Source organism: Phocoena sinus, chromosome 4 (genome assembly GCF_008692025.1).
Source record: "Phocoena sinus isolate mPhoSin1 chromosome 4, mPhoSin1.pri, whole genome shotgun sequence".
Taxonomy (NCBI): Eukaryota; Metazoa; Chordata; class Mammalia; order Artiodactyla; family Phocoenidae; genus Phocoena; species Phocoena sinus.
In genome coordinates, this window is record NC_045766.1 from 79513593 (window position 1) to 79525730 (window position 12138).

Here is a 12138-nt window from a genome sequence, read left to right on the forward strand (position 1 = left end):
CCGTATTGTATCTAGTCTATTTTCTGACCTTAATTTCATTTCTCCCTTGGAAGCAATATTGTTGCTTAGCTGAGATGAATAAATACCTTTGGTTGTTCTATTATCATGATAAATTATTTACATATTCAATTCAGGTTAACCCTTATTTTGGTCCCATTGTTTGTACCAGGCACTATGAGCTAGGCACCAGAGACACAGAGTTGAATAAACCATAGACCCTACACTGAAGGAGCTCACAGGTACATTTGTTTGCATTAGGGATCTGTCCTTACCTCAGATGATGTCAGACCCCTAAGAACAACCTCTGATATGGAGAAGGAATTTGGACACTCTGACTATTAAAGCCTTATAAAAATAACTAGTAAAATTTCTGGGAGGTAGAAGGAAACAAACTGTTACTGAACCTCAGATTGATGTGGAGGACAAGACTCTGAGTATTGATATTAAAAATTCCTGGTGTTTGTTAGTTGAATAATGTCATTTAATGACCCAAGCTTTCCTAAGAGGTAGGGTTAACCAGAGTAATTTTTAACAGTCTGGTGGGAAAAGGCTGCAGAAGCCTAGATATATGAATGGCCAATAGTTTCTGCAGGGAGCGATCCACAGTACAGTACAGTGTTTGCGTCTGTCTGAGCTCACTCCATTGACATGGAGCTGATGCCGTGGAATCCCTGGGAAGCATTCCAAAAAGTGCAGTACTAATGACTGAAGGTGAAACAGATGAGCTTTGCAGGCAGAGGTAGCTTAGCAATCTTCAGTTTCCTACATAACATTAAGACAATTAGTGTGTGGATTGTATGATCCAGCATTTTCACCCCTCATTATATCTTTGTGATATTATATATATATATATATATATATAATGGATTAAATATTTTTGTCCCTCCAAAATTCATATGTTAAAACCCTAACCCCCAAGGTGATGGTATTAGGAGGTGTGACCTTTGGGAGATAGTAAAGTAATGAAGGTGAAGCCCTCATGAATGGGATTAGTGCCCTTATAAGAGAGACACTGGAAAAGACCCCTTGCCTCATCCACCATGTGAGGCCACACAGTGAGGAGATGGCAGTCTGTGAGGAAGGGAGCTCTCACCAGACACTGAATCTGCTGACACTTTGATCTCAGACTTCCCAGCCTCCAGACCTGGGAGAAATAAATTTCTGTTGTGTATAAGCCACGCAGCCTATGGTGTTTGTATAAGCCACCCAGCCTCCCAAACAGACTAAGACTATATATATAAAATCTTTGTGGTAAGAGTGCTTGCCCTATAGATCAGTTAGATCACTTATTCCCAGGAAGGCTAGGAGAGGAACTGGGAATATATGATAGAGAAATAGTCCATGAAGCTAACTGGGGGCAACTGGTAAAAGAATCCACAATTTATAATGCTACATTTATATTTCAATTGTCAATTTAGGCTTCTTTTTTTAAAAAATAGTTTTTTAAAAATTAATTAATTAGTTAATTTTTGGCTGCATTGTGTCTTCGTTGCTTTGCTTGGGCTTTCTCTAGTTGCAGTGAGCAGGGGCTACTCTTCACTGCAGTGCATGGGCTTCTCATCGCGGTGGCTTTTCTTGCTGCGGAACACAGCTCTAGGCACGCGGGCTTCAGTAGTTGTGGAGCACGGGCTTAGTTGCTCCACGGCGTGTGGGATCTTCCCGGACCAGGGCTTGAACCCATGTCCCCTGCACTGGCAGGCGGATTCTTAACCACTGCGCCACCAGGGAAGTCTCTAGGCTTCTTAACTATAGTTTTATCTTAAAACATAATCCTAACAATTGATGTTGAAGCTGTATTATCTTACCCGGTACTATTTTTTTTATACCCCCTTGAGAAAGGATAGTTTTGGTTGTTTGTCTTTGAGAACCCTCTTTTCTTTGTAGTTTTGGTCACAGAAGCATGCTAAGTTGACATCTTCAGAGAAAGTTTATCATGTCTTCCAGATCCTTCTCTTAAGATTTCAGTAAAATTAGTTTTTTATCATTATACATATTTGAACATACAAACTCTGAAGACTAAACATAGATGAACAGAATTTTATGTTGTAATCAATGAAACTTAAAGTGACATCAATTAATCTGAAATATTTAATGATTAGCATGATTACGACTGTGCTTCATGAAATTTAAGGACACGTGGTAAGCACTGAAATTTGGCATTAAAGTATTTATCTGTTTAAGGACAGTACAGACATAATCCATAAAACATTATTGCCTTAACTGTCAGGATGATGTTGAGGTTATGATTTAATACATTATACACTGTTTTCTGTATTAGTACTCCTGGAAGAAATTTCTCTCTGTTCTTGGTACCTGGAATAGTTATGCTGCTCCTAAACTACTGTTTTGTTTACCTTTTAAGGACACTGTACCTTATAACTGATCGTGTTCCTCTTTGCACTGCCTGCCAGGAAGCTCAGAGTCAAATTTATGGCTGACCCGTAGTAAGTTTGGGGGCTATTACGGCATACATTATCTGTCCTAACCTCACACTTAATCTTATTTTCACCCTGCCATTCTTTCTTTTTTTTTTTTTTTTACGTCTTTATTAGAGTATAATTGCTTTACAATGGTGTGTTAGTTTCTGCTTTATAACAAAGTGAATCAGTTATACATATACATATGTTCGCATATCTCTTCCCTCTTGCGTCTCCTTCCCTCCCACCCTCCCTATCCCACCCCTCCAGGCGGTCACAAAGCACCGAGCTGATCTCCCCCTGCCATTATTTCTTACCTATTAATTTTTGTGACAACATATTATATTGTTTTATTTATTTGGCTGCGTTGGATCTTTGTTGCTGTGTGGGCTTTCTTTAGTTGTGGTGAGAGGGGGCTAGTCCTCACTGAAGTGTGCAGGCTTCTCATAGCGGTGGCTTCTCTTGTGGAGCACGGGCTCTAGGTACACGGGTTTCAGTAGCTGTGGTGCACAGGCTTAGTTGCTCTGCAGCATGTGGGATCTTCCTGGACCAGGGATCGAACCCATGTCCCCTGCATCGGCAGGCGGATTCTTAACCACTGTGCCACCAGGGAAGTCCCTATTACATTGTTTTAATTTTTGGATAAGCCTCTAAATTTTAATTAAGAGGTTTGAATAAACAAAGTGAGCAGCTCATATAAGTAATTACAGGTGATAGGTATTTACATAGTCAAACTCAATTGTGCTGGGTTGGTACTGAACATGGGCAAACTGGATGAAGCCGGAAGTTGCTCTGAGTTCTATATGACGAACTCAGGACGCATAATGTAGGAGGAAACAGGAAATCAGGTTTAACAATTTCTCTCGTTGGAGCGTCCCACATCTCGGGTGTTCTAAGAACTGTGACTTCAAACTCTCTCCTTTTCTTCCCCCTCGTCTCCGTGTTCAGTGCTTGCCTTAGCAGTATAGATACAAGAAGTGTATTATAAGGGGAGATTTCTTGCCCCCAAATATCTTCCTTGTTGCCTAAAATTCCACCGGACATAGATTTATTTGGACAACAGCAAATGCTTATGGAAGGACTAGGAATTGGATCTTCCTACTTCCTTCCACAAATAGGTGTGGGTAAGTAACAGCGTTATGAAAGTGAAAGGAATTTTAGGGAGCCCAAACAACTCTTCTTTTTGAAATTAACTAACTAATTAATTAATATTTGGCTGAGTTGGGTCTTTGTTGCTGTGTGCGGGCCTTCTCTAGTTGTGGCGGGTGGGGGCTACTCTTCGTTGCGGTGCACGGGCTTCTCATTGTGGTGTCTTCTCTTGTTGTGGAGCATGGGCTCTAGGCATGCGGGCTTCAGTAGTTGTGGCATGCAGGCTCCGTAGTTGTGGCTCGAGGGCTTTAGAGCGCAGGCTCAGTAGTTGTGGCCCATGGGCTTAGTTGCTCTGTGGTATATGGGATCTTCCCGGACCACAGTTCAAACCCGTGTCCCCTGCATTGGCAGGCCGATTCGTAACCACTGAGCCATCAGGGAAGTCCCAACTCTTCTTTTATAAATGAGGAAATTGAGGCTCCCTGATGTAAAGCGACTTGCCCAAGGGCATACAGTTTATAAATGTTAAAAACCAGGACTGGAATTCCTAACTCAAAACCCAGTGTATGTGTCAGAAAATAGATTTTTTAAAGAACCATATGGCATGGTATAGTGCTTTATATATAGTTAATATATACTTAGCATACAAAAATACTCTACTGAAGAAGCGTCACCTTTGAACCTGGAGGGGAACCACCCAGCACTTGTGGATTCAGTATTCGTCTAGGTATTACGGTCATGAAAATGAGAATAGAGATCCAGTAGAGCATGAAAGAGACTGGGAAAAAGAATACGTGAGAACAAGTAGCAATAAACAGCAGAGGGAAAAGGAGTAAAGAAAAAGACTATGAGGAGAAGCAGAGGCAGGTGGGAAAGACAGAGACAAAAATAGAAGTGAAAGAGACAGAAAAAGGAGAATAAAAATGAGCAAAATGAAAATAGACCAAAAACTGGGACTATGAGAATGAAAAGTGAGTAAGAAATACATAGTAAAGAATAAGACATAAATGAGATGAGGAATGCCCCGCATGGGCAGTCAGATGTTCAACCAGATGTTGTAAATAGCAGATGGAACAGCACATTAAATGCTTAATATGAAAAGAAACTGGGTATTCATTTGACTTTCTAAGTTGTTGAGAGGCACCAATATATTGCCCAAAAATGAAAACCAATTCAACATTTAAAAAAGCAAAACCGACAAATAAAACCCAAAACTTTCTGGGTAAAATTTTAGAAGGAGGAAATTCATTAATATATTAATAGATTTTTACTCTGCAGGGAAGTAGTTACACTGGGCTATTAAAACCAACTATCACCCTAGGTAGGGTCTATCTTCCTTTAAAGATGCAGATTAAGCATGGACTCTCAAATGTTACTTAGGATAGGAAAGTTACAATTATCTGCTCTTTGGTCCTTGCTTTATCTTACTGTGGCTTTAATTAAAGGCCTAGTGATGTGGAAATTCACATTAATTATTCATCTGCAAACATTATAGACTTGCCTGTTCCCCTTCAATAAATTATCAACTTCACATCTCCATAATTGAATCAAAATGACTAAAAACACACCATCTCCAGCTTCTGCCCCTCCTCTCTGGGCTTTGTTTCTTCAGTGTTGTTACTGGAGAAGACTTCCCGCTGTTATTAAGAAAGAAGAGAAGAAAATCTGTCTGCTGAAATTGTGTGGATAGTGTTTACTTTTTTCCACACTGTCATACTGATTGGTATAAAGCTGTGGTTTGCAAATGTCCATAATTTTTTTGGAGCAAGATAAGAGGTACCATAGAATCATGTTATTATTAAAAGCCAACATGATGTTGGTATATATTAATAGAAGCATAGTATTTAAGAATAAAGCACCAATTTCTCCTATAATCCTCAGAGTGTGAAGAATCAAAGCTTCGACCACTAAGCATATAGAAAAATCATAAAAAGGGAAACTTCTAGGGGTTACAGCTAAGGACAAGAATAAGTATAGTTAAACAGCCAAATGTAAAATTAGAAATGCCACTTAAGAAAAATTACTCAAGAAGGCAGATGTACAATTTGACAAGTTACTTAGCAGGTCTACAATTTGGCCTATTTATTTATTTTTTGTGGTACGTGGGCCTCTCACTGTTGTGGCCTCTCCCGTTGCGGAGCACAGGCTCCGGACACACAGGCTCAGCGGCCATGGCTCACGGGCCCAGCCGCTCTGCGGCATGGGGGATACTCCCAGACCAGGGCACGAACCCGCATCGCCTGCATTGGCAGGCAGACTCTCAACCACTGCGCCACCAGGGAAGCCCTTGGCCTAACTCTTAAAGGTACATTGGCAAATTGTTAAATCCAAGGACTCATAGGAGAACTCCTTAAATTGATCTAGAGATTCACACAATTCCTATCAAAATTCCAGCTCTTTTCTTTTCTTGCATAAATTGTCAAGCTGATTCTAAAATTCACATAGAAATCCCAGAGACCCAGGATAGCTTGAATGATTTTGAAAATAAAGTTGGAAGACTTAAACTTCCTGATTTCAAAACTTAATACAAAGCTACAGGAATCAAGACAGTGTGGTTCTGGTGTGAAAATAGACCTATATATTAAGTGCAATATAACTGAGAGTTCAGAAATAAATCCATACATATAAGGTCAGTTTATTTTTGACAAGGATGCCAGAACATTCAATGGTAAAAGAATAGTCTTCTCAATAAGGGACACTGGAGCAACTGGATATTCATGTGCCAAAGAATGAAGTTGGACCCTTACCTTACAACCCTTACAAAAATTAACTCAAAATGGATCAAAGACCTAAAGCTAAAACTATAAAACTCTCAGAAAGAAAAATAGGTCTATATCTTCATAAACTTGGATTAGGGAATGGTTTCTTAAGTATGACTCCAAAAGCACAGGCAACAAAAGAAAAAGCAGATAAACTGGACTACATCAAAACAAAAAATATTTGTACATCGAAGGATACTATCAAAAGAGTGAAAACACAATCCACAGAATGGGAGAATATATTTGCAAATAATTTATCTGATAAGGGTCTAATATCCGGAATATACAAAGGACCCCAGCAACTCAGCAAGAGAAAAAGTCTCAAAAAGACAAACAGCACAATTTAAAAGTAGGCAAAGGACTTGAATAAACATTTCTCCAAAGAAGATATACAAATAAGCACATGAAAAGATGCTCAGCATCATCAGGAATTAGGAAAACGCATGTCAAAACCACAACGAAATACCACTTCAAAAGAGAAAACCATAAATGTTGGTTAAGATGTAGAGAAATTGGAACCTTGAGACACTGTTGGGGGAATGTAAAATGGTATAGCCACTTTAGAAACAGTCTGGCAGTTCCTCAGAAAGTTAAACATAGAGTTGCTATATGACCTGGCAATTCTACTACCAAACTGTACTTTGGTATATACCAAAAAGAAATGACAATATATGTTCACACAAAGACTTGTACATGAATGACCATACTAGCATTATTAGCAATAGCCAGAAGAGGAAATAGTTTACATACCCATCAATTGAGGAATGGATAAACAAAATATGGTATATCCATACGATGAGTTCATAAAAGGAATGAAGTTCTGACACATATTACAATATGGATGAACCTTGAAAAAAACTATATTAAGTGGAAGAAAACTGTCACAGAAAACCACAGATTGTATGATTCCATATATATGAAATGTCCAGAGTAGGAAAATAGATAGAGACAGAAAGTAGATAAGTGGTTGCCTAGGGATGGGAAGGCGTTGGGGGATGGGAAATGGGGAGTGACTGCTAATGAGTATGGATTTTCTTTTGGGGTGATGAAAATTTATTGTGGCAATGGTTGTACAACTCTGTGACTATACTAAATACCATTGAGTTGTGTACTTTAAATGGGTGAATTATGTGATAGGTGGATTATGTCTCAATAAAGCTGTTTTTTTAAAAAAAATTCATATCTTCTGACTTGTAGTGACTCTAGCTTGCTTACTGGGGGACATGAGGGAGGGATTTAATGTAATACCTAAGTCTCCCAAACTGGGTCATAGCTTCTCAAAAATGGAATGTGAGAGCAACTGATGGTTATTTGCCAATACAAAAATATTCTATATACCTCAAAATTGGGAGGATTCAATGAGACATGAGAAGCACCAAGAAAAGTGCCTAAATCTAGCTTTCACTTCTTGACAGATTGAAACCACCATTATTAGATATAATACTTTGTGGCATGGTTGCCCAGTAAGGTCAGACAAGCCAAATCTATGGCAAGTTAGCCTATGGCAAGTGGTTTACAAATTCTGTATTTTTAGTTTTGAACTTTTGATAGGGGGTGAACGATTGAGTTTACGTAGTTAAATTTGATACTCATTTCTAATAAAACTTCTACTGCATGAGTGTGATTTTTCAGATAAGCGTTGGTCTGTGGTCTCAAGTCTTCACCAGATCTCTCGTCTGACTAGGGCATTGTTCTGGTCATGAACATCAGTCATGTTTTCTTGTGTGTTTCCTTCGAGAGAGTAGCCCTGAGCAGGTAGCAGCTCCTGCGTGGTCACCTCAGGGACTTCTGATTATGTAAACTAAGTCTTTCTCAGAAGTATGGACATTTTATTTTTTATTTTTTATTTTTGCAGTATGCGGACCTCTCACTGTTGTGGCCTCTCCCGTTGCGGAGCACAGGCTCCGGACGCACAGGCTCAACGGCCATGGCTCACGGGCCTAGCCGCTCCGCGGCACGTGGGATCTTCCTGGACTGGGGCACGAACCCATGTCCCCTGCATCGGCAGGCGGACTCTCAATCACTGCGCCACCAGGGAAGCCCTGGACATTTATTTTGATATCAGTTTCCTTATATCCCTGGACCATGTTAACTAGATTAAAGTAGATCAGATCTTATTATAGTTATGTACTTTTGCTTGGCTCTATTGGTGACAGAGAACAGAATGCATTGGCACCAGTTGCTTTGACAGGGCCAGAAGTATCTCTGTAGCCCACATAATCTCTCAGAATATACAAAATTGCTTAGCAGCTCTGAGAGCCAGGTTCCGGATGATACTAAACACTTATGCAGTAGATAAATATAGGGCAGTACTGCCAGTACTTCTGCATCTGTTGTATGCATGGTTTATTTTTAATAGGCTGCTTTCAGACTACATGTTGTAACCACTTCATGTTATAATAGGTAGAATGGGAGAGTGGAAAGAGGACTGAATTTATAGTCAGATAAGCTTGTATCAATTCCCCATTATTTCTACAAGTAGGAATTGCCTTCCTTGTATATGTTACTTCACCTTTGCACAATGAACATAATTCTTCTTCCTAAGTTGGGGTGAGGAGTAAATTGTGTAGAACCATCCTGCACATCCTCTTGCTGAGGACCTGGGGTGAAAAGCTATACTATTTTCTTCTTTGGTCTGGAAGAACTGTGATATAGGGGATATAGCATGTGCTCTAAAGTCAGAACATCTGAATTCCAACTTCACTGCTTATGTATGTATTCTTGGTTAAGGAGCTTTAATGGACCTCAGTTTCCTCCTTTGTAAATTGAAGATACTTCCCAGTATTGCTGTCATGGTTAAATGAGATAATGCAAAGTGCCCTGCACCTAGCAGGGGCTCAACAATCATTACTCCTCCTACCCAATGCCTTTTCTTCCAGAGTTGTCTCATACTTTAGTGAATCATTGCTAAATGGAATTTCAGAGCTGGAAATATAGAGGTCTCCATTTCCATTGCCATGACAACAGAATCAGAGAAGTGAAAAATTTCCTCTCAAAGCAGTGAGGAACTGTTAACAAAGTATAGCACCTTTTTAATTGGTGGCAAGTATGTGATTTCTTTCCCTTTTCCCTCTGCTTTATTTAACTAGTGTCCCTAATCCTATTTGTTTACTCTGAAAGGACCAAAAGGAGAGGTTGGAGATGGATTTTCTGATTACTAGGTAAATGTTAACAACGACATCTAATACATTTATACCACCTACCTCCTAACTGCTGCCTGCAGAATATCATGGAAGGTACCTGGGGTTTTATTATTATCTGAAATTAGACCTTTTCAAAATCAATATCTGCATTTTTCAGATGTATTTAAATTATACTCTGTAATCTCAAAAAGTTACAGTGGTCGTCTAGTCTTTCTTTCACCCTCTACAGGATCATTTCCAAGAGGAATTTCTCTCCTTTTTGATTTGTCGTACCTAAAGTTGACCCAGTTAATTTCCATGGTAATATATTTCACTCCCTCATAGCTTTTATAGTCTTAATTAGGAACCCAACCTACTAAAACTTAAGCCTCTTCTCTCTCTTACCAATGATGTAGATATAGATCATCGTCACTAACATATCTTTATATGCGTTATTAAGAAATACTGCAATTACAATCTCTTCTTTAAGATAAACTGTTGTCCTTTTATTACATTACATAGTACAAAGCTAGTTTAAAATAATATATTCCACTTAAAACATATTTTTAAAAAGTTGCTCTGAAAGCCTGATTCCTTGAAAGCAGTTTGACAGAAATCTGTGACCGAGGTCAGGCTTCAGAGATCAGTAAAGAAGTCATTTACTGAAAATTTCTTATTTGAGGGAAGAACTGAGTGAGGTAGAAACATGTTGCCAGTAAAATTATTTCCTTCTCATTGGTAAAAGATCACTACAGATAGGGAAGTCATGCTTCTTCCATGCAAAGATGAAATTATAGGACTCTCTTTGGGCTTTTGATAAGGTTTTTGGAACAGAAAAGTTTTCTCTTGTCCAATTATAGAGTTTATTAGTTAGATAAGAAAGAAGATAAAAGAAGGGCTAAGAATGGAACTGTAGCAGAGATTGCTAGGTGCCCACCCAACATCCATTCTTTCCTTTCTCCTTACTAAGGGAAGTCCAGTTTTCTTAGAGGCAACATTGTATTCAGGTTAACAAATATTACATCCCTTGTGGACAAGTGATACAGTTTGGGTCAATGATGTACAAATGGAAGGTTAAGTTAGAACTTCTGGGACTACTTAAAAGTGAGTGATCCATGGCTGGTATGCCTTTTCTGTTGTATGGACTTGTTTCTTTTTCCTCCATGAAACATGAAAGACATAATGGTTAGGGGTGATTTATCTTGTAGAGATGAGGGAAAACCGTAAGAATCACAGGTGCCTCAACCCAGACCTCAATCTTGTAACAGTTTCCAGCTAAATCTAGTTCTCTGAAAAAGAAAGTCTTGATTTTTAGTGATACAACTGATTGCCATTGTGTAAACACTATTACCATAGCGATTTCAAGCTACTGATGATTTAACAGATATCTCACAAAATTCCTGAATATTTAACAATTCACTCTGGCAACTGGTACAAGCTGACTCCAGCACACCCTTCATAGGAATCATATGTAGACGGTCTTAATTATGTTAGTTAGAGACCCGAGAAAGAGAGAGATGAGAATGGGGCAGAAGCAACATTTGAAAAGGGTATAACTGAGAATATTCCAAAACTTTTAAAGTAAATCAAGCCATAGATTAAAGAACTCAGCCAACTGTAAGCATCATAAATACAAAGAATACTACATCTGGGCACATCCTTGTAAGACTGTTGCAAACCAAGTGTAATGGGCTGGATGGTAATGCCCCAAAAGATATGTCCACGCCCTAATCCATGGAACCTGTGAATGTTACTTTGTTTGGAAAAAAGGTCTTTGCAGATGTAATTAAATTAGGATTTTGAAATGATGATTAATTCAGGTGGACTCTGTTATCCTATTCCTGTCCCACCATTGTAAAAAAAAATACAAATTACCTACATAAGTTATAAAAAAGGTGACATTACCATGGATTTTACAAACATCAAAAATACACAAAGAGACTATTATGAACAATTTTATACCAGTAAATTTGGATGAAATGGATAAATTTTTGAAAACTACAAGTAACCAAAGCTGACAGAAGAAGAAATAGAAAACCTGAATAGTGTTATATTTATTTAAAAGGTTGTCTATTAAAAATAATTTTCCATAATGAAAATCCCAGGTTTGATGGATACATAAGTGAATTCTGGGCTTCCCTGGTGGCGCAGTGGTTGAGAGTCCACCTGCCAATGCAGGGGACACGGGTTCATGCCCCGGTCCGGGAAGATCCCACATGCCGCGGAGCGGCTGGGCCCGTGAGCCATGGCCACTGAGCCTGCACATCCGAAGCCTGTGCTCTGCAATGGGAGAGGCCACAACAGTGAGAGGCCCGCGTACTGCAAAAAAAAAAAAAAAGAAAGTGAATTCTTACAAACATTTAAGGTGAGATAAAACAAATCTTTCACAAATTCTTTTGTAAAATAGAAAAAAAGGAATACTTCCTTACTTTTTATGAGATCAGCATAACCTTGACTTTAAAACGTGGCAAGGAAATTGTAAGAAAATAAAATTACAGATCAATTTCTCTCATGAAAGTAGATTCAAATATTCTTAATAAAGCATAAAAAATCCATTTATATGTAAAAAGGATAATACATCATGACTATTGGGATTTATTTCACAGACAAAATGGTAGTTAAGTATTCAAAAATCAATTAAGGTAATTTACACATGGCCAAGAAAAAAAAAGAGAAAATCCATGATCATTGCAACAAACAAAAAGAAAGCATTTGAGAAAATTTAAGACACATTAATGATTTTTAAAAATC